Genomic DNA, 20,298 nt, shown 5'->3' with positions numbered 1-20,298 from the left:
TGATGTGGCTTGATTTGTTTCACACTGGTGCTTATATCTTTTGTAGGATATGTTCATCCCATTTGGTATCCAAAACAGAAGTGCAGCCTTAGGGCACACTAGAGAATCCCGAAGGAACACCCACCACGGATTCCACAGCTCGCACCCGCTCACCAGGGGCGGATTAATTTTACTATAGGTCCCCTGCTGTTCACCAAGCCTGGGCCCCCCCACCCCACTGTAACTATGGCAGCGTTAGCGTGGTATTCAAAGTACAGGATAGATAATGTCATGATGCCCTGATTTGTGCAAAGTCGAGGTAAAAAAGCAGCAATTGTTTGCAAATTATGGCAGAACTGTAACCAGAAGACATTTCACCACTAAGGGTGGGTTCACACTGAGGAATTCTCGAGGATAACCTCAGCGGATTTCCCTTGCCTGTACGTGCACACGGTCGTGCGCCTTTCCGCCGGCTCCATAGACACCATTCTATGGGCCGGCTGATTCCGCAATCCGCCGAAAGAATTGACGAAAGAGGCGCGCGGCCGTGCAGGTGACGGAATTCCGTGGAATTTATCTGCGAGAATTCCTCAGTGTGAACCCACCCTAAAAGTATAAGTCTGTTTGGGCAACCATGGGCCCCCCAGGAGCTCAGGGTCCCGGGCTACCACCCAAAAAGGACCTATTATAATCTGCTACTGCCGCTCATGGCCGTGCGCATCTCCGCTGCTCCCATAGGCTTTATTCTATAGTTTGCCAGATTCCGCCCTCCGCCCAAAGAATGAGCGGGTTCATTCTTTGGGGTCACTGTCTAGAACAGTGCTTCTCAATTCCAGTCCTCAGGCCTCACCAACAGGTCATGTTTTCAGGCTATCCCATACAAAGACACCTGTGATAATACCTGAGGCACTATAGTATAATTATATCACCTGTGAAATACTAAGGAAATCCTCCAAACATGACCTGTTGGGGAGGCCTGAGGACTGGGATTGAGAAGCACTGTTCTAGAATGTAGTGGTGGTCCATGAAATGTGGACCACAACATTGCTGTCCACAAGTGAGTCTGTGCTGCTATGGTTTATAACGATCAGGCCCCTGCACTAGAATATATATATATATATATATAACTGTAAAAGTTAAAGTTAAAAAAACACCCCAATACACACAAATAAATAAATAAATATACACATTCCCCACCCCCCATGATAAATTATCCCCTATAAATAAGTTACATATATTTGGTATTGCTGCATCTGTAACAACCCCATCTATGAACCTGTTACATTGTTAATCCCGCTCCCTAAAAAATATAGAAAAAAGTTATGAAAACATCACATGTACCCAATAGGTGTATCACTAAAAAACCCCAGCCGTAAAAAAAAAAACCCAGCCGCAAATAAAGCCCTCACATAACTCCATTGGCAAAAAGAAAAGCTATATAAAATGGATATCACTGTAATTGTACCGATCTGACGAATAACGATAACATGTCATATGTGACGTATAGTAAACGGCGTACAAAAAAGTAATGAAAAACACATGCAAAATTGTGATTTTTATTCGTACCACCTCATAAAAAATTTAATAAATAACGATAAAGGCGTCACTCGTCCCCCAGAATGCTACAGATGGAAATGTCAACATGTCTTACACAAATATTTTGCCACCTCAAGGCCTCTGTCACATGGTATAAAAGCTAAAAAAACTGAAATAAAAAAGGCCCCAAAATTCACCAGGTCTCTGTCAAGCCTGTGGTTGAGTCAGGTGGCGCACTGCGGCCACATATGGGGGATTTCTAGAAACATTGGAATAAGGGGAATCAATAGTGGGTTCCATTTCTCAGTTAGTATTTGCTGTGTTAGGGTGGGTTCACACTACGGAACTCTCGCGGATAAACTCCGCGGAATTCCGCGGACATGTCCCTTTTTACGGCGGATATCGAAATACGCCGGCCCATAGAATGGTGTCTATGGAGCTGGCGGAAAGGCGCGCGGCCGTGCGTGCGGACATACTGCGGAATTCCGCGGAGTTTATCCGCGTGAATTCCGTAGTGTGAACCCACCCTTAGAGGAAAAAATGGATTAAAATGGAATATCTGCCCCCAAAAATTTCCCCTGCCCCAAAATTAATTTCCCCTGCAACTTGGAGAGATTTATGGGGGAAACTAACATACAGGCCCCACAAATCCACTTCAGAACTGAAGTGGTGCCTAAAAAAAACAGAATTTGAAATTTTCCTAAAAATTAGAAAAATCGCTGCAAAATTTCAAAGCCCGCTAACATTCTAAAAAGTAAAAGGACATTCACCAAATGACGTCACCATAAAGTAGACATAATTCGTTTATGTGACATGACTATTTTTCTTAGAGCAAGAGTTTTTACAAAAAACTGAGTGTGTCAACAATAGTATACCACAAGCATAAAGAAAAAAACAATCTCAGAATAACAGCGAAAGTTAAAAGAGTTATAACTAAATATAGAGGGACAGGTCAGATTTAAAAAATAGGCCCTGGGCATTAAGGCCAAAACAGGCTGCGGAGGCAAGGGTTAAAAATTTTCCACCAATAGGGTGGGTTCTGTCACGGCCGCGGCAGCATCCCGTGTTCCGGGCCGCCGCCGCAACCTCCTCCTGCCCCATGCAGCCGCCGGGGTCCTTGTGCAGGGACCCTGCCTACTGCTCCTGCCACGCCTCGCCTGCCGTCACTAGCAACCAAGCCAGGGGTAGCGACCTGCGGGTCGCCTGCCGCAGCAAGTCCATCCCGCCTTGCGGTGGGCTCTGGTGAAAACCAGCGGCCCCTTAGACTCCGCTCCCTGGTGAGGTTAGTGCTATCGCTAGTGACGATCCAGTGGATCCACTACTCCAGGCGTTACAGGTTCACACTACGGAATTCTCACGGATAAACTCTGCACGGGCGCGCACCTTTTCGCCGGCTCCAAAGACACCATTCTATGGGCCGGCATATTCCGCTATCCGCCGAAAGAACTGACATGTCACTTCTTTCGGCGGATAGCGGAATACGCCGGCCCATGGTCTATGGAGCCGGCGGAAAGGCACGCGGACAGCCGGCAGAATTCTGCGAAGTTTATCCGCGAGAATTCCGTAGTGTGAACCCACCCATAGACAGTAGACAGGGCAGACATGGCTCCCACCCTGCAAATACATCAATGCAAAAGAATCATGAACTGACATAAATAGCTGCATAATCCTTCTATGCCAACATCTGAGAGGTAGGAAGGTCCTATAAGACAAAGGGATTTTTAGTTTTTCTCCAATTAAAGATTAACGCTTGCAAACGAGCAATGTTGCAAACAACCTGAAATAATTCACCATAATACACTAAACGGTATTCATTAGTTACGATCATCGCAATTAGGATCGTAATTACGATTGTTCATATACTCTAGTATATAAACGATCTTAACCCCTTAGCGACCCATGACGTATCTGATACTTCATGGTGCCGCTCGGGGTGTTCAGAGCGGGGTCCCGCCGGGACCCCGCTCTGAACGGCGCTGATCCCGGCTGACACGTGCAGCCGGGCAGTGCCTCTATTAGCCGGCGCGGGTCCCGTTGCCGCGCCGGCTAATTAAGCCTCTAAGTGCAGCTGTCAAACCTGACAGCTGCACTTAGAGGCTTCAGACCTCACGTCCCTGGTGTCTAGTGGGACGGATCGCATCGCGGGGGGGAGATCCGTTCTTCTGCCCGTGCCGGGCCTCAGCGTCGGAATGACGCTGATCCTGGCTCGGCGATAGATTGCTATGGCCTGCAGCAGGCCATAGTAATCTATGACCGATCTAATCGATCTTTGCTGTGTATATACACAGCATTGATCTCTATGAGAGATCAGTGCTGTCTATATACAAGTCCCCCAGGGGGGCTTCTAGTTACAGTAAAAAAAAAAGTAAAAAAGTGTTTTTATTAATAAAAAATCCCCTCCCCTAATAAAAGTCCAAATCACCCCCCTTTTCCCATTTTATAAATATAAATTAATAAATAAATAAATAAATAAACATATTTAGTATCGCCGCACGCGTAATCGCCCGAACTATTAATTAATCACATTACTGATCTCGCACGGTAAACGGCGTCAGCGCAAAAAAATTCCAAAGTGCAAAATTGCGCATTTTTGGTCGCATCAAATCCAGAAAAAATGTAATAAAAAACGATCAAAAAGTCGTATATGCGCAATCATGGTACCGATAGAAAGAACACATCATGACGCAAAAACTTACACCTCACACAGCCCCATAGACCAAAGGATAAAAGCGCTATAAGCCTGGGAATGGAGCGATTTTAAGGAACGCATATTTGTTAACAATGGTTTGAATTTTTTACAGGCCATCCGATACAATATAAGTTATACATGTTATATATCATAGTAATCGTAATGACTTGAGGAACATGCATAACAAGTCAGTTTTACCATAGGACGGACGGCGTAAATGCAAAACTCCTCGAAATCAAAACAAATTCATTGACAGCGCAAATGATTTTTTTCCGGTTTCGCAGCATATGTTATGGAAAAATAATGCCTGTCATTGCAAAGTACAATTGGTTTCGCAAAAAATAAGCGCTCATATACGTCTCTAGGTGAAAAAATGCAAGCGCTATGGACTTTTAAACTTAAAATGGAATACGCAAAAGCGCAAAAACGAAAATAGGCTTTGACCTTAAGGGGTTAATAACGAAAGTGGTACTTTGAAAAATGGCCAAATATAACGGAGGCGTCTAAATTCACTAGGAGCTCCTTCATATATGAGGCTTATCTAAAATACTTACCAAAATACTGGGCAGAAATACTGTGTGGGAACATAGGCTAAACCTGAATTGGCCCATAAATCTGATTTTGAAATTTTTGTTAAAATTTAGAACATTTCTTTTAAGCTTCCTATTGTCTTAAAAAATTGAAAGCAAGTTTAAGAAATGCTGCCAACATAAAGTATACATATTGCTTATGTTATGTCGTATCTAATTTATGTGGCATAACTCTTAGTTTGGGTTCACACTACGTTTTTCCTATCCATTTTTTTTCATCCGTTTTTTTAAAAGGAAAAAAAAAAGATGCATTTGTGTGCATCTATTTTGATACGTTTTTCTATTGACTTTCATTTTTTTTTTTTTTTTTTAAAGTGGCTCAAAATAGATCCGTTTTCTTAAATGGACACAAAAAATTTTGTGTCAGTTAAAAAAATCGATCCGTTTTGATATGTTTTTTTTTCTTTATATTGGAAGTCAGTGGAAAAAAAACGGATCAAAAAGATGCACACAAATAAATCCACTTTTCCATGCATTTTTATCTGTTTTTGAAACAAATTGATAAATTTTTCCATAAAATAGAAAGACGGATTGCAAAAACATAGTGTGAACACAGCCTTACAAGCAAAAAGTTTCAAAGTTCAAAAAATGCAATTTTTTACTCTATTTTGTTTTTTTCCCATAAAAATAGGCTATAAGTATTGACTCAAATTTACCAATAATATAAAGCATAATATCTCACGAGAAAACAAAGTCACAAGGATCTGTAAAAGCATCTCCAAGTTATTAATAAAGTGACACATGTCATATTCATAAAATTTGGCTTGGTCCTAAAGGCCAGTTTAGGCTCTGTCCTTAAGGGGTTAAGAAGTTTCCCCTCAAATTTACCCCCAGCTGACAAGGCTTTGCAGCTTCATTTGGGATGTGGTGGGAGGATAAATAGCTGCTGCAGGACTCTACACACAAGGGAAACTACCAGTCTGATTGCTATATGCTGATTCAGCACGGTCTAGACCTGGCAACAGTAAGTATACTATATTTGTGTACAATGTGCAAAGATATGTATGTATGGTGTACTATGTATTTGTGGTATGCTATAATATGTATGGTGTACTATGTATGTGTGGTATTGTATGTATGGTGTACTATGTATGTGTGGTATTGTATGTATATGGTGTACTATGTATTTGGGGTATGCTATAATATGTATGGTGTACTATGTATGTGTGGTATTGTATGTGTGGTGTACTACAGTACTATGTATCTGTTGTATGGTGCACTATGTATGTATGGTGTGATGTACATACCAATGTTCTGTAGCTTAAAAAAAAAAAAATAACACTCAACTTCTGTGCTTCCTGTTGCTGATCACACCAGCAGTGCTTACATATCATCAGTGCTTCTGATGTGTTTGGCCTCCTCCGGCTGTCAATTGCTCTGGAGGAGGTGGATGGCTTAAAGATACAGTAGTGGCTGGAGACCAGGGTGGGAGCTGACTGTGTCACAGACCTGCCTCTGTGATACTGTCAGCCTGGAATAAAGAATATGATTTAGCAACATGCCAGATGACACAACAGTGCAGAAGGTAAGTATGCACTGCTGGTATGATTGGCAACAGGAAACTGGCAGCATGGATATATGCATGTCCTAGAACCTGATATATGCAGATCTGTGCTCTCAGTTTTCCTTTATGGCTCAATAAATAAAAGACCCTAAGATATGGTGTGTGGTTTTTCTTTAAATGGGGCCCATAAATTCTAGCTAGGCCCTGAGCAGTGGGGGCAGGTTAGAGAGCCCCTCTTGATAAACTCATTATACAGTATGTCTTGTAGTATTTGAAATATATTGCAACAATATATACAAACATGACTGTTTGCTTTACCTGACAGGATGAAGATGCTGCTCTGCAGTTTTTTTCTGTTGACGCTAATATTTACTGAGGGCAACTCTGATTCTTGTGGTGAGTGACTATAATATATATGGTAATGATTGGGACATACCGCCTGTATTCAGCTATAGTTTTCTATAATACAATGACTAGGATGGGGAAAAAAAGATTTCCGCTGGACAACACCCCCCCCCCCCCCCCCCTTTCATCACTGCCAGAATAATAAGACCCCTTATATACATCCATGCTTGCCTTTAGAAATCCCAGAATTGGGTGTAACAATCTAAGACATAACGTTTAAAATAGTTCCCCACAAAAAGCACTATTAGTGGTCCATAGCCATAACAAGGATGCTGGAATGATATTTATCTACCCCTGCTACACAATCTAAATTGGATCCCTATGTTTGCCTTGGATAATGAAAGGTAAATCAATCTCTCCACTCCACAATGTCTGTGTCATAGGTCTACAGGTGGTTGACACTCACTTGTATTGCTTGTTAATGGTTTTGTGGGGAACTATTTTCTTTTAATGGTGGTTTTACACAGAGCGATTATCATTCGAATGTGCACAATAACTATCGCATTAGAGCGATAATCGATCTGTGTAAACTCTGCGAACGATCAAGCGACGAGCGAGAAATCGTTTATTTTGATCTTTTAACATGTTCTCAAATTGTCGTTAGTTGTTCGCCAAAAATCCGCAGATCGTTCCGTGTAAACAGTCTTTCACCGATCTAACCTATGTGTGATAGGCTTAAGCGATCGCAAAACGAGTTTTCCGTACAATATATCATTCAGTCTAAACTCTGATCGTTATGAAACACATCGTTCACTCGAAATCGTTGATCGGGCGAATTAATCGCTCCGTGTGAAAGTACCACAAGTCTAATGGTGCATTTACACAGATTTATCTGACAGATCTTTGAAGCCAAAACCAGGAACAGACTATAAACAGGGATCGGGTCATAAAGGAAAGACTGGGATCTATCCTTTTCAAATCCATTCCTGGCTTTGGCTTCCAAAATCTGTCAGAAAAGTCTTTTCTGTGTAACGCACCATTAGATTTTTAAGTCTCATTTTACACCCCATTCTGTGATTTCTAGTTGGAAATAGGTGTTTTGCACGGCTGGTAGTTACATATAGGACCAGCTGCTGTGATTATGTTTGCCCTGACTACAGGTGGGCAAGTTTTTTTTTTTTTTTTTTTTTTCCCCCCCCTCCCCCTTTTGAGGTCCAGGTTGCAGGCAGATGCATTGACTGTGTAATTTTCCATCCTGAACAATAATGTATTTCTAATATGAAATAAAGCAGGATAACAGTACTGCCCAAGGTGAGCCTTATTCTTTGTTTTGCTGCTGTTACAGTATCATACTACTTTGGAATTGAGCATATACCCAGAGTTTAAACATAGTTTAATTATCAATCTAGAAGTAGAAAAAGGTGCGACACTCACCAATTCAGTATAAAGCAAGCAGTTTTTCACATCAACAGGTACAGGGTTGCAGACTATGGGCGACATGTATCATTACAAAAATGTGCCATCAAAACAAAAAAACTGCCATTTGCGAATAAAATATTCGCAAATCGCCCCTTTCCACCGGGGGCGCGGACTCAGAATCCGCAGGATTTATCATTTTTTACACCTAAAGATACGACGAAAACTTACTCCACCTTTCAGGTGGCGAAGGTTTTCGGCTGTGCGCACAGACGCGCAAGGGATTTATGTAGAGGCGGTCCGCCTCTACATAAATCTCCATAGCGCCGGAGATGCGGGGACATTTATAAGTCTGGCGTAAAAAAACGCCGGACTTCATAAATGTCCCCCTATCAGTTTTATACTGAATTGGTGAGTGCCGCAGCTTCTACTACTGGATTATCGTTTGGACTCTTTATGATTGCATGAGCACCGCCACAGTGGGCTGGATCAAGCTGCAGTCTGTCTATATTGCCCCTGCATTCTGAGTAGTATTGCTGGGGAATCTCGTGGATGTTTGCATAGTTTGTGATGCCCTATGGGCAAAGGTGTAGCATGAGGACTGTTAAGCCCAGAAAACCCATTTGAGAGAATCATTAATGGGGTTATCCAGTGCTACAAACAACATGGCCACTTCCAGAGACAGCACCAGTGTTAGTTTTGCAACTTAAGCCGCTATTACACAGGGTGATGTGGAGAGCGAGCGCCAACCTGTCAGGTCATGGTTTTTGTAGTTCTGGAAACCCCTTTAAAGCGACTCTGTACCCACAATCTGCACCCCCCCCCCCCCCCCCCCCCCCCCCAAAACCACTTGTACCTTCGGATAGCTGCTTTTAATCCAAGATCTGTCCTGGGGTCCGTTCGGCAGGTGATGCAGTAATTGTCCTAAAAAACAAAAAACTTGCAGCCCTGTGTCAAACTGGCGTGGCCTAGAGTGTCTGGTAATTAGGTTGGCACACCCTCTCTCTCTCTGCTCCCCGTCCTTTTCATCATTCGGAATGCTCCAGGCAGATGTCTCCTATTCATAAGCTGTGTGAATACTGAACATGGGCTGGATCGTTAAGGCACCTGTGCAATGTTCACTGCAGAGGTAATAGGAAATATCCTGCCAGTGGCGTTCCTAATGATGAAGAGGAGGGACAGAGGGATGGTGCAAAGTTAGGGCACAGATATTCTAGGCCACGGCAGTTTGGCACAGGGCTGCAAGTTTAAAAGTTGTTTTTTAGGACAATAACTGCATCACCTGCCAAATGGACCCCAGCACAGATCTTGGATTAAAAGCAGCTATAAGAAGGTACAAGTGATTTTGAGAGGGACAGATTGTGGGCACAGAGTCTCTTTAAGGATTTAGTGCTGCTTATGGTACTAGAGCAGGGTAGATAGCCATTTGGGGTCCCCAGGGTACAGGTAAAAATGAAACCTTTATACTTTTAATTGTTATCCCCATGGATGTAGTGGTTTATCTTGCTGCTTTTTGGTTTGTTTTTGGTAATAGATGGAATGTACACGTTAACAACTGAATATCGAATTTCCTACCAAACATTTTGTGACATGATCACCAATGGAGGAGGCTGGACATTGGTAGCCAGTATTCATGAGAACAATCTTAATGGAAAGTGCACAGTTGGGGATCGCTGGTCCAGTCAACAGGGAAGTGATCCAAACAATCCTGAAGGAGATGGGAACTGGGCAAATATGCCACGTTTGGGCTTCTTGATGGAGCCACCAGTGATGACTACAAGGTAACTATTTCTTCATACTATCATTGATAACTCTCCCCATACTGTTTGAAACTGGTGTAAAGTAGATTTATCTTGTTGCCCCTAGCAACCAAATTTCACTTTTCATTCCTCAGATTCTTTGAAAAATGAAAGGTGGAATCTGGTTGCTAGGGGCAACTAAGACAAATCTACTTTACACCAGTTTGATAAATCCCCCCCCCCCTTATGTTTTATAGAATGTTTGAAAGGAGTTAGTGCACCTGCCTGACCAAAGCTAAAATGAAACATCTAACCTGAAACATCTAACCTATGTCACACGTCAGGATTATTGGCACCCCATCCTAGTGACTAGGTGATCCCAGTATTGATTATCTATTGCATTGAGTGAAACGACTATTGAACATGACACCAAAGTAAATACATTTCTGAAGATGCAATTGACATTAAATTATCGTTAACAACCCATCCAATCCAGAGGCTCATGTCCACAGCAACACTTCATCCCCTCAACATAGGCGCTATACGCCCTACCCCTTTATGATGTCATGGTTGTCTAGGACTCACCCCAGCCCATTTCAATGGCGGGAGAGGGGGCGTGGTATCAGTGGCGGATTAAATGTACCCTGGGCCCTGGGCTGTCCGCACACATTATAATCCAGTGCTGTCCCCAATAAACACTGCCTGCCTCCCCTCCCTGCTGGCCCCAATAAACAATGTTTGGTCCCTTGCTGCACAGAGGATGTCAGGAGAGGAGGGTGCTGATCTTATAGGGGAGGTCACAGCAGCACAGAGGATGTCAGGAGAGGAGGGTGCGGAGAGGCTGCTGGGGGTGTCCCGTCCTATCCCCGGCAGCGCGCGCATCAGAGCTCCCGTGCGCCGGAAGTCACAGGCGCATGGGGAGCTCTGATGCGTGTGCTGCCGGGGGTAGGAAGGGACACCTCCGGCAGCCGCACCTCAGCCGGGGGACAGTACAGTGGCGGATTATAATGTGGGCGGCATGGCGCGGCCGCCCAAACCTCCCATATTATCCACCGCTGCGTGGTATCATTGAGAAGGGCGTGATCTAAGATGCTGATGTAGTGTGATCATGAAGCCCCACCCAGGTGGCACAATCACCAGTGATGAAGCATTTTTTTCATTGGACCAAGCACTAAGAAATCTATTATTAAAATAAGATAAACTGTATACAAGTTTACAGCTGTGTAGTAAAGTCCTCATCCAGAAAGTGGGTGACGGTGTCACTCTAATGAAACTAATTTAACCCTCTGACAGGCCAATTTTTCTTTTTTTTTTTTTTTTTTTTTTTTTTTTTTTTTTTTTTTCTCCCCTCCATGTTTAAAAGGCCACAGTGCTTGCATTCTTTCACCTACAGACCCATGTGAGCCCTTAAATTTTTTTTGTGACATCAATTGTACTTTGCAATGGCAGACTTAATTTTTCATAAAACATGCTATGAAACTGAAATATTTTGTGCAGTGAAAATGAAGAAAAAAGCTATTCATTTGGGGGGGGGTTGTGTTTACGCTGCTCACACTATGGTAAAACTGACATGTTATCTATGTTCCTCAAGCCAGTATGACTACAATGATGGGCAACTTATTAGTAAATTAGTATAGTAAAGCTTAACTATAAAATATTTTGACCATTTAGTTTTAGTTAGCTTAGGTCATAAGAATTTTTGCAATATACATTAATAACCTAATTTTTTTTTTTTTTTTTTAAATACATGAAGCTGAAAGTCCCCTCAGAGCTGTTTGCCTCTTGAGTTATTTCTGCAATCCTAACGGACACTCCCCCTCCCAGGAGATCCATCCTGAGTGTACGGTCTCTGACAGCAGCATCAGATAACAACCCTGACACAAACAAAACTTCCTCCCCCACCTCCTAGCAGCACATTCTATTCCCCCCCTCCCCTCAAAGAGGTGACTTAGCAGAGCTGAGGGTGTTGTGTGAGGAGCAGGGGAGGAGATGGATAGAGGGACAGGTACCCAGTGCTTCACCCAGGAGGGACATGCCACCATGACTTTAATGTACTGCATGAGGGAGAGTGGGTGAGTCACTGAGGGGAGGACTACAGCTGTGTTGTGCTGGGACTTGTAGTCCTTCCATAGTACATATAACACTCACTATCAGAGGTCTGCAGCAGGTGCCCCCACCTCCATGGCTAACATTATCCTACAGTGTAATGAGAGCAGATGACTGTATCTAATCCCACTGTGTGACACCATCTGCTGGGGCTCTGTATCTAATCTTACATTGTGATACCGTATGTTGGGGCTGTATCTGATCCTACTATGTGTGATACATCTGCTAAGGTGCTGGTCAGTGGATGAAGGGATCCAGCCAGGGAGATAAGGGATAGGCCACACCCACTTTCTGTCAGCCAGAAGAAAAATTCATTCTTCTGAGCCAAACAACTGGGGATATCTTAGCAAGCGCACAAGCTATCAACACAGTTTAGGGCTCTCTTTTAAAGGGTAACACGTGGGCTTTTTATCTGAGAAATATATATATATATTTTTTTTGGCTACTGAAATTATAGTTAAGCTTTAACAGCTTTTAAACTTTTTTTTACAACTTTGTTGATCAAATCTAGATTGTAATAAGCAATTTTGCGCTTACATCCGTGTGCCCCCTCATGTCAATTCACCATTGAACAGTGCCGGAGCTGCACTCTCCATTGTGTGACCTATCGGGCTTGTGCGGACGCTATTCAATGAATAGCGGACTCACAAAACTGACATGGTTTTTTTCCGTGCAGCTGCTAGGGATCCCAGCCGGAGCATATTCTATGTGTATACGCTCTGGACTGTATTTCCTGACTGCAGCATAATGTAAGTTATGTATTAATCACGGCCGTTGTTCCAAATCGGCAACAACAGCAGTGATTAATACAAAACTTACGTGTGAACATAGTCTGAGTTTGTATCAACTAGTGTGGCCAGGTGAAGAGACATGGGATAGATCACTGATTCTTCTACTTCTAAAATATATTCCATGTCTGACAAATTTGTCATGGTGGTTTTACCCACTGTGTATATTTTTACACTTTCTATACAGAACCCAGGTTACTATGATATCAATGCAGCTAATATGGGCATATGGCATGTGTCAAACAAGACTTCCCTCCCCCCCGGCGGAGAAACCAAGCTCTTCTTAGATATCGTACAACAAATAGTTTCTTTGATACCTATGGCGGAAATCTCTTCAGTCTTTATCAGGTAAGTACAAGTTATAAGGTTCCTATGAGTTTTATCTAATCGAGGCTATCGTTTTGTTTCAGCACATGTTATCATTCATCTTTTAGAAATATCCTGTAAAATATAATGCTGGAAGATGTCCTACCGATCAAGGACCAGCCGTTCCAGTAGTCTATGATCAGGGGAGTAAAGACAGAACCTACAGCTTATGTTCACCACTTGTAAGAGGTATTATTTTTACCTGATATACAATTTATAGTAAGTATACAACCTATTGATGAATATGATACGGGTTAGATTTTTAAAAGTGGTGGGAAGTGTTTGACATCAGTTGTATAAAGTGTGGCTGGGCTGCTTGATTTGTATCGTTCATGAAGCCATGGAAGCTGACAGCAATGATATACTGCTGTCAGTTTTCAGATCACACAGCAGTACATACTTGCCTAGTGCACTGCTGCTGTGATCCAGCATCCTTTTCTCTGGCTCCCATCCAGCTGCTTTGTATTCAGGCCTCACTTCCTCCAGCTGTCAATCCATTCTGAACATGGTGGCGGTCTGAAAATACAGCAGATAGACAGGAGAGCCAGAAAACGGGATGCTGAATTACAGCAGCAGTGCAATAGGTAAGTATGTACTACATTGTGATCTGGAAACTGACAGCACAGTTATGCATATATCAGTTCTGTCAGTTTGCCTTTATCATTATTGGTGCTACATCCCATATACACAGATGTGTCTTAACTATACATTTTAAAAGCCTGCTCTAAAGGCACGATCAGCCGTTTTCCCCATTCTCAGCTATCTGTCGCTTTTTACATAGGCTGATTATTGGCTGGCAGAGCATTTCTTGCACCACTCCTGGCCTATAATGGGTCTGCTGTAAGGTCCCTTTACCCATGTGCTTACCTTAATGTAACTATACAGAAGCTTCTCAGTTTTAAATGGGGGCATTGAAAATTTGCACAGGGTGCAAATCTGCAGTATAGAAAGATTAGAGTAATTCATATGCTAAATTTACTGTAGGCGGCTTCAGATAACATAATCTATGCAAGCAATGTCATATATATATATAGACCCAACATTAGGCAAAGTATAATGAAGTACAATTCTGATGGGAACATTTATACTCCTATCCATAGATCGTACCACTGCTGGCTTTATCCAATTTCGAGTATTCAACAATGAAAAAGCAGCAATGGCGTTATATCCAGGGCTTGGAATGAATACATATTGTGATACAGAACATGTAAGTTTTGAGTATTGTCAATTCTATCTACCGAAAGAAACAAGTTCCATAGTCTTCACTAAGGGGTTATGCACACATTCTGTGCACGGTCAGTAATTGTGGACCATGTTTTACGAAACAGACTTTGGAGCTCAAAACATTTAAATCTTCACTCTACTGTACTGACGCTGTGTTGGTGCTCACTGCATCATAATAAATGAGAAATTGTGTGAATACCCCCCCCCCCCCCAAGGCTGCAACATTTGTCATAAACTGCTGCATACAGGGACTATTTACTTGCACTTTATACGTTTCTGTTAGCATGGAAAATGTGCTAAATCTCTAAATTATTATCCTTTTATAGATGGTTAAAAAAAATGGCCGCTTTCAGGAAAAAAAAGTAGCCATACATTGGTCCACAGATTGTGTGTGTTTTTTTTTTTTTTTTTTTTCTGGACAACCCCTTTTAATCTCCATTGTGTTTTTTGGAGATGAATGTGGAGGTCTGTAGACCCTTCAAATGAATGTAAGTCAAAATCATGGGACTCGTGGATCATTAGAAATTAGATCACAAAAAAATTGTGTGCCCATATCCTAGTGCTAAAATGATACATGGCAAAGTTATTGCCACTTAGACATAAGAAATGTATACTGATCATAGGAAGATGGAGAGGTAGTAAGGACGGTTGATCTTACTTTTTCTTTTAAACACTACAGGTCTGTGTTGGAGGTGGCGGATACTTTCCAGAAGCTAGCCCCAAGCAGTGTGGAGACTTTACGGGAATGGACTGGGATGGTGTTGGTGTCGGATTTGGTGCTAGCAAAGAGTTTGTGGAATCTTCTGTCCTTATCTTCTACCAATGAATTCTCTGTTAGACATTAATACAGTAGCATTAAAAAAAAAAAAAAAAATATGCACACTAAAAAGCTGTTCTGTCTTTTTGTGCAATGCTGGTAATACAGCTATATATGCATATTTTATTGTTCCTTATGTGATGCTGCCTATTGATTTGTTTCACACTGGTCTTTATATTTTTGGATACATTCATCCCATTTCGGATCCAAAACAAATAGATGCAGCCTTAGGGTTCTCTTACACTTATTTAATTTTTTTTTTTTTTTAATGACTTGTTCCTGGCTTTGGCTTTAAAAATCTGTTGCGTAAAAGGACCCTTATGCTATGATCATACTATGATTTTCAAAGGCTGTATGCTTGAAATAACACGTTATTTAACATGGCGGCTGTCATTGCAATGGTTTGCACGTTATGTCACAAAATTACTTGCTAAATAAGTGTCCTGAACATTAAGTTGATGGCTGCTGCAAACAGACACTAAGGATTCTCATTTGAGTCTATTGAAACAGCCATTAGTTGACACAATGCATAGAATAAAGACTGAAAATAATGGCCGTTATTGGCAAAAGGATCCCTGTCAGCAATCTTCCTAATCCCCTATCTACGTGCAGTTAATGTGACTGAGTGGAAAGGAGTAGGCTGCTGCCAGACACCACCTAGCTGCAGCTGAGAATAAGAGGATTAGGCATGTTGAAATGGCAGGGGGACATAGGGCACTTGAGGGACACTGGGCATCCCTCTGCCATCATCCCCCTCCAGCAGCCACAGCCAGCACAGCTCTGGGAGTCGGGTCGTGACATCACAATGTTACCCAGGAAGTGACATCACCATGTTATCCAGGAAGTGAAGCCTTGATGCAGTAGTAAGTGCTAGGGGGGGGGGGGGGGGGGGGGGGGGGGAAGCACACTTCAAGCATTTCCTGTGATTTGTATAACTTTGGGAAGCAATACAATACTTTAATAAAATTTTCACCAGACTTTTTAATAGCATTAAGAATTTTTTTTTCTTTTAAAATACAGCCATTTAAGTATACTTAAAGCACCTCTGTACCCACAATCTGAGCCCCCCAAAACAGCTTGTACCTTCGGATAGCTGCTTTTAATCAAAGATCTGTCATGGGGTCCGTTCAGCAGATGCTTTTATTTTCCTAAAAAAAACAAAAAACATAACTTTTAAACTTGCAGCCCTGTGTCAAATTGGCGTGGCCTACAGTGTGTCCGCCCTAGGATTGCAACGCCCCCATGTCCTCCATCACTAGGAATGTCTTCACACAGAATTTTTCCTAAGTCACCTGAACACTGCACAGGTGCCTTAATGATCCAGCTCACGTGCAGTGTTCACACAGGTGATAAATAGGAGAAATTCTTCTAGGGGCGTTCCTAATGGTCAAGATGGTGGGGAGGAGAGACAGAGGTGTTGCAAGCCTAGGGCAATAGACACTCTAGGCCATGCCAATTTGACACAGGGCTGCAAGTTTTTATTTCATTTTTGTTTTTATGGCAATAACTGCATCACCTGCCGAACGGATCCCAGGGCAGATCTTGGATTAAAAGCAGCTATCCAAAGGTACCAGTGGTTTGAGGGGGGTGTGGCAGATTGTGGGTATAGAGTCGCTTTAAACTGTAATCTGGCTTTTATGCAATGGAAAGGTCAGATATGATGATCTGCCTATTCATTTAACACTGGCACATATATCTCATGTAGGATATGTTTATCCCATTTGGTACCCAGAACAAAAATGCAGCCTTATGGGATATTTTTATTTTAATTTTTTGGGTTTCCAGCCAAAGCTAAAAAATGTGTTACGATAGGGTCTTTCTGCTAGAGATCTTATTTCTAAGTTGCATCTCAGAAATGGTGTAAGCTGGATATCCTATATAGAATAGTCAAGAAGGGGCTGCTGGTTAAAGTTAAGGTCTGTTAGAAAGCAAACTGTTCTAGAGTTAGGGCCCTATTCCACCGGACGATTATCGTTTGCATAATCGTTAACGATTAACGATCTCAAACGACCGCTATTGCGAAAGACCTGAAAACGTTCACTCATTTCCATGGAACGATAATCGTTACTTATGATCGTAATTGCGATCGCTTCTTCTTCGCTATTTATTCGCTATTGCGTTCGTATCTATTGCGAACGACCGAACGATGTCTTATTCAATGCGAACGATTTGCGAACGAGCAACGATAAAAATAGGTCCAGGTCTTATAAAGCGATCAACAATTTCTCGTTCAGTCGTTAATCGTTACTGCATTTCAACCGAACGATTATCGTTTAGATTCGAACAATTTAACGATAATCTGAACGATAATCGTCCGGTGGAATAGGGCCCTTAGTGTGTTTACACAAGCTGATTTATCTGACCAATTTTGGAAGCCAAAGTCAGGAATGGGAATCTCAAAGGACTTTATGACCTGTACCCTGTTTATAGTCTGTTCCTGGCTTCGGCTTCAAGAATCTATCAGATAAATCTGTGTAAACGCACTATTAGTGTTAACAAGGATTTAAAAATACTTTCTACCCATCCTCAGGTTACCTTGCTCCTTTTCACTTTAAGTCAGCCGCAAGGCCAAGAGTAGTGCTGTTTCTGGAAGAAAAGCAACTTTTTTTCTAATCATGGACAACTTTTGGTAAAAGGATAATTTCTTAGGGTTTAGTTGCAGGCTGCTTCCTGCACATGTGTGGTAGTAAGCTGCCTAATTATGCATATATGAATATTCATAGTGGGTGGGACAGGCTGGGCAGGTGCTCTGGGTGGATGGGGAACGCCCAAAATGCTCTGACCCCACGGATTAGCATATGGGCATTTATCAAAAAGCACCACTATACTGGACCCCACAGGAATTAGTACAGCACTGCAATCCTAGGGTAAAGAGCGGCTGGCTGATATCAGCAGGTTCACTGGCCCGAACCTGCTGATAGTGCTGCTTTAAAGTTAATCTGTGACCCCTTACCTCCATAACCACCTGGTATCTTTGTGCTGTTAGTAAATGATGTGTTTCAAAAGATTCTAGGTAACGTTTGCAGAAAAAAAGTGTACCTCAATACAGTGACCATATATTGGTAGAAACTAGTTACTCACAGGCTTTGCAGATAGTACAAATTACAACTGTAATTTTTAATCATTGGTTTACAGAGGAGTCTGGCAGTTTGTTTATCTTTTTCTTTGCTATGTGGCCCAGGCCACAATGCTCCAGAAACTGCCAGAAAAACACATTAAGGGTGCCTTCACACCGTATCGCAGCAGAAAATCCGCTGCGGATCCGCAGCAGATTTAACTAAATGAATGAACACAGCATCAAATCCGCACTTACAAATCTGCTGCGGATCCGCAGCGGATTTGACAGTGCGTATTTAATGCTGTATTCATTCAGTTAAATCTGCTGCGATACGGTAGGTGTGAAGGCACCCTAAAGAGGATGTACCACCAAGTACATCCTCTTTAATCTGACACAGGAATAGAACGGCGCTGTCATGGGGAAGCTGGTGCCGTGGTCCGTTTTTTGATCCGCAGCCCTGTTCCCGTGTACGGTGCCGTTCTATCCACAGATCCCAGGCCGGTGCTCAAGCACTGGAGGCAGGCCGGCCCGCCCCCAGTGGGAGGGAATTCCCTCCCCTGTATGACGCGGCTCTGTTAAAATCAATGGAGCCGCGTCATACAGGGGAGGGAATTCCCTCCCACTGGGGATGGGACGGGCCTGCCTCCAGCTCTTGAGCACCGGCCTGGGATCTGTGGATAGAACGGCGCCGTACACTGAAACCGGGCCACGGATCGAAAAACAGACTGCGGCGCAGTTCTATCCCTGTGTCAGATTAAAGAGGATGTACCTGGTGGTACATCCTCTTTAAGTTCACTGCTCCAAGACCTTTAGGTCCTTTCTGTGTCCGCATATAATAGTTACGTTCCTCTATGCTGCCATATGGTAGTTTGGTCACCTGTGCCCACATATTGTAGTAAGGCTCTGTGTCCCCATATAATAGTTAGGTGTGTGCATCTAGTATTTAGGCTCTTTGTGCATCCATATAGCAGTTGCCCTCTTTGCCCCCATATTGTCGCCAGGCTCCTTTCTTTGCATCTATACAAAGTTAGTCCCGCTCTGTCCCACATAGCAGTTGGTGCCCTCTCTGTGTGTGTATATGAGATAAGGCCCCTCTTTGCCCCCATATAACATATGCGCCACCATATGGTAAATGCTTTTGTAAATTCATGTAATAGGTAGGCACCCAGTAGGTAGAATACTCCTTGAAGACATCTCCTCTAAGTTGTCTCCCCAGAAAATATTATTCCCTCATGTAACCCCCTTGGGGTTAGTAAGCTACCACATTAATTAGAAGCATGACACCCCATAGGTAGTTAGTGCCCCCTAATAACAAAAACTGAAAATTTACACCCATACCCATCTGGCTCACGTGCAATCTTTTGGCAAATCAAGAGAGAAAGCGCCCACTTGTGACCATTGGCATAACAGTGCATGTGGCCATAAGAGTGACTAACAGGGCGGGGAGCTAATGGTTCCTCTTCAGCTATAGGTGCAGAATAGATGTGTAGAGGTGAGTAGATCTATTAATCAGCACCACGGATGGATAAGTAGATCTATCATGCACCCACCCCAATGTTGTCCCCCTAGTAGTCTGGTGCGACTGCACTGGTTGCATTTAGCGAAGACTGGCCATAGTAATAGATAACCACTGTATGGTCGTAAAATTTGGTAGAAGAATTGACGCTGTCATTGCCAGACAAGTAATAAATTCATTTGAACTAGTTAATATGCAATGTGTTTACTTTAAATTTCAAAAGAATTCTAGATAATGTGACATAAACCATTGAAACAAAATACATGATCACTGCCTAGTATCTATGCTGCAAAATGACAGACATCTTGATTTGCCTAAAAGAAGAGGAAACACACGGCGGTACACATTGTTATATTAGCTTAATAAGATCAAAACAAATAAAGGTAAGGAACAAATTAATCAAACTGTGCAAAATGCAAACTAGTTTAAACTGCCCAGAACAATCATTTTACCATAGCTGAACGCTGAGCTGTGATTGGCTGCTGTGGGCACTTTACACCAGTATTGTATGATATAAATGTGCTAACTCAGAAAAGGTACATAATGTGTTTCCTGTCCTGTCCTGTCCTAGTAATACACTAGGGGGGGGGGGTAGAACATATTGGACTGTCCATCAAAATCTCAC

General features: G+C 42.6%; 1 pseudogene; it reads left to right on the top strand.

Annotated features, from left to right (window-relative positions):
• Nucleotides 1–6,303: 6,303 nt before the first annotated feature.
• Nucleotides 6,304–15,108, top strand: LOC138801761 (intelectin-1-like; annotated as a pseudogene).
• The last annotated feature ends 5,190 nt before the right edge of the window (nucleotides 15,109–20,298 follow it).

The sequence above is a fragment of the Dendropsophus ebraccatus genome, chromosome 9 (genome assembly GCF_027789765.1).
Source record: "Dendropsophus ebraccatus isolate aDenEbr1 chromosome 9, aDenEbr1.pat, whole genome shotgun sequence".
In the NCBI taxonomy this organism is placed as follows: Eukaryota; Metazoa; Chordata; class Amphibia; order Anura; family Hylidae; genus Dendropsophus; species Dendropsophus ebraccatus.
The sequence above is the reverse complement of the archived record's forward strand: the minus strand, read 5'-3'. Positions and strand labels throughout refer to the sequence as shown.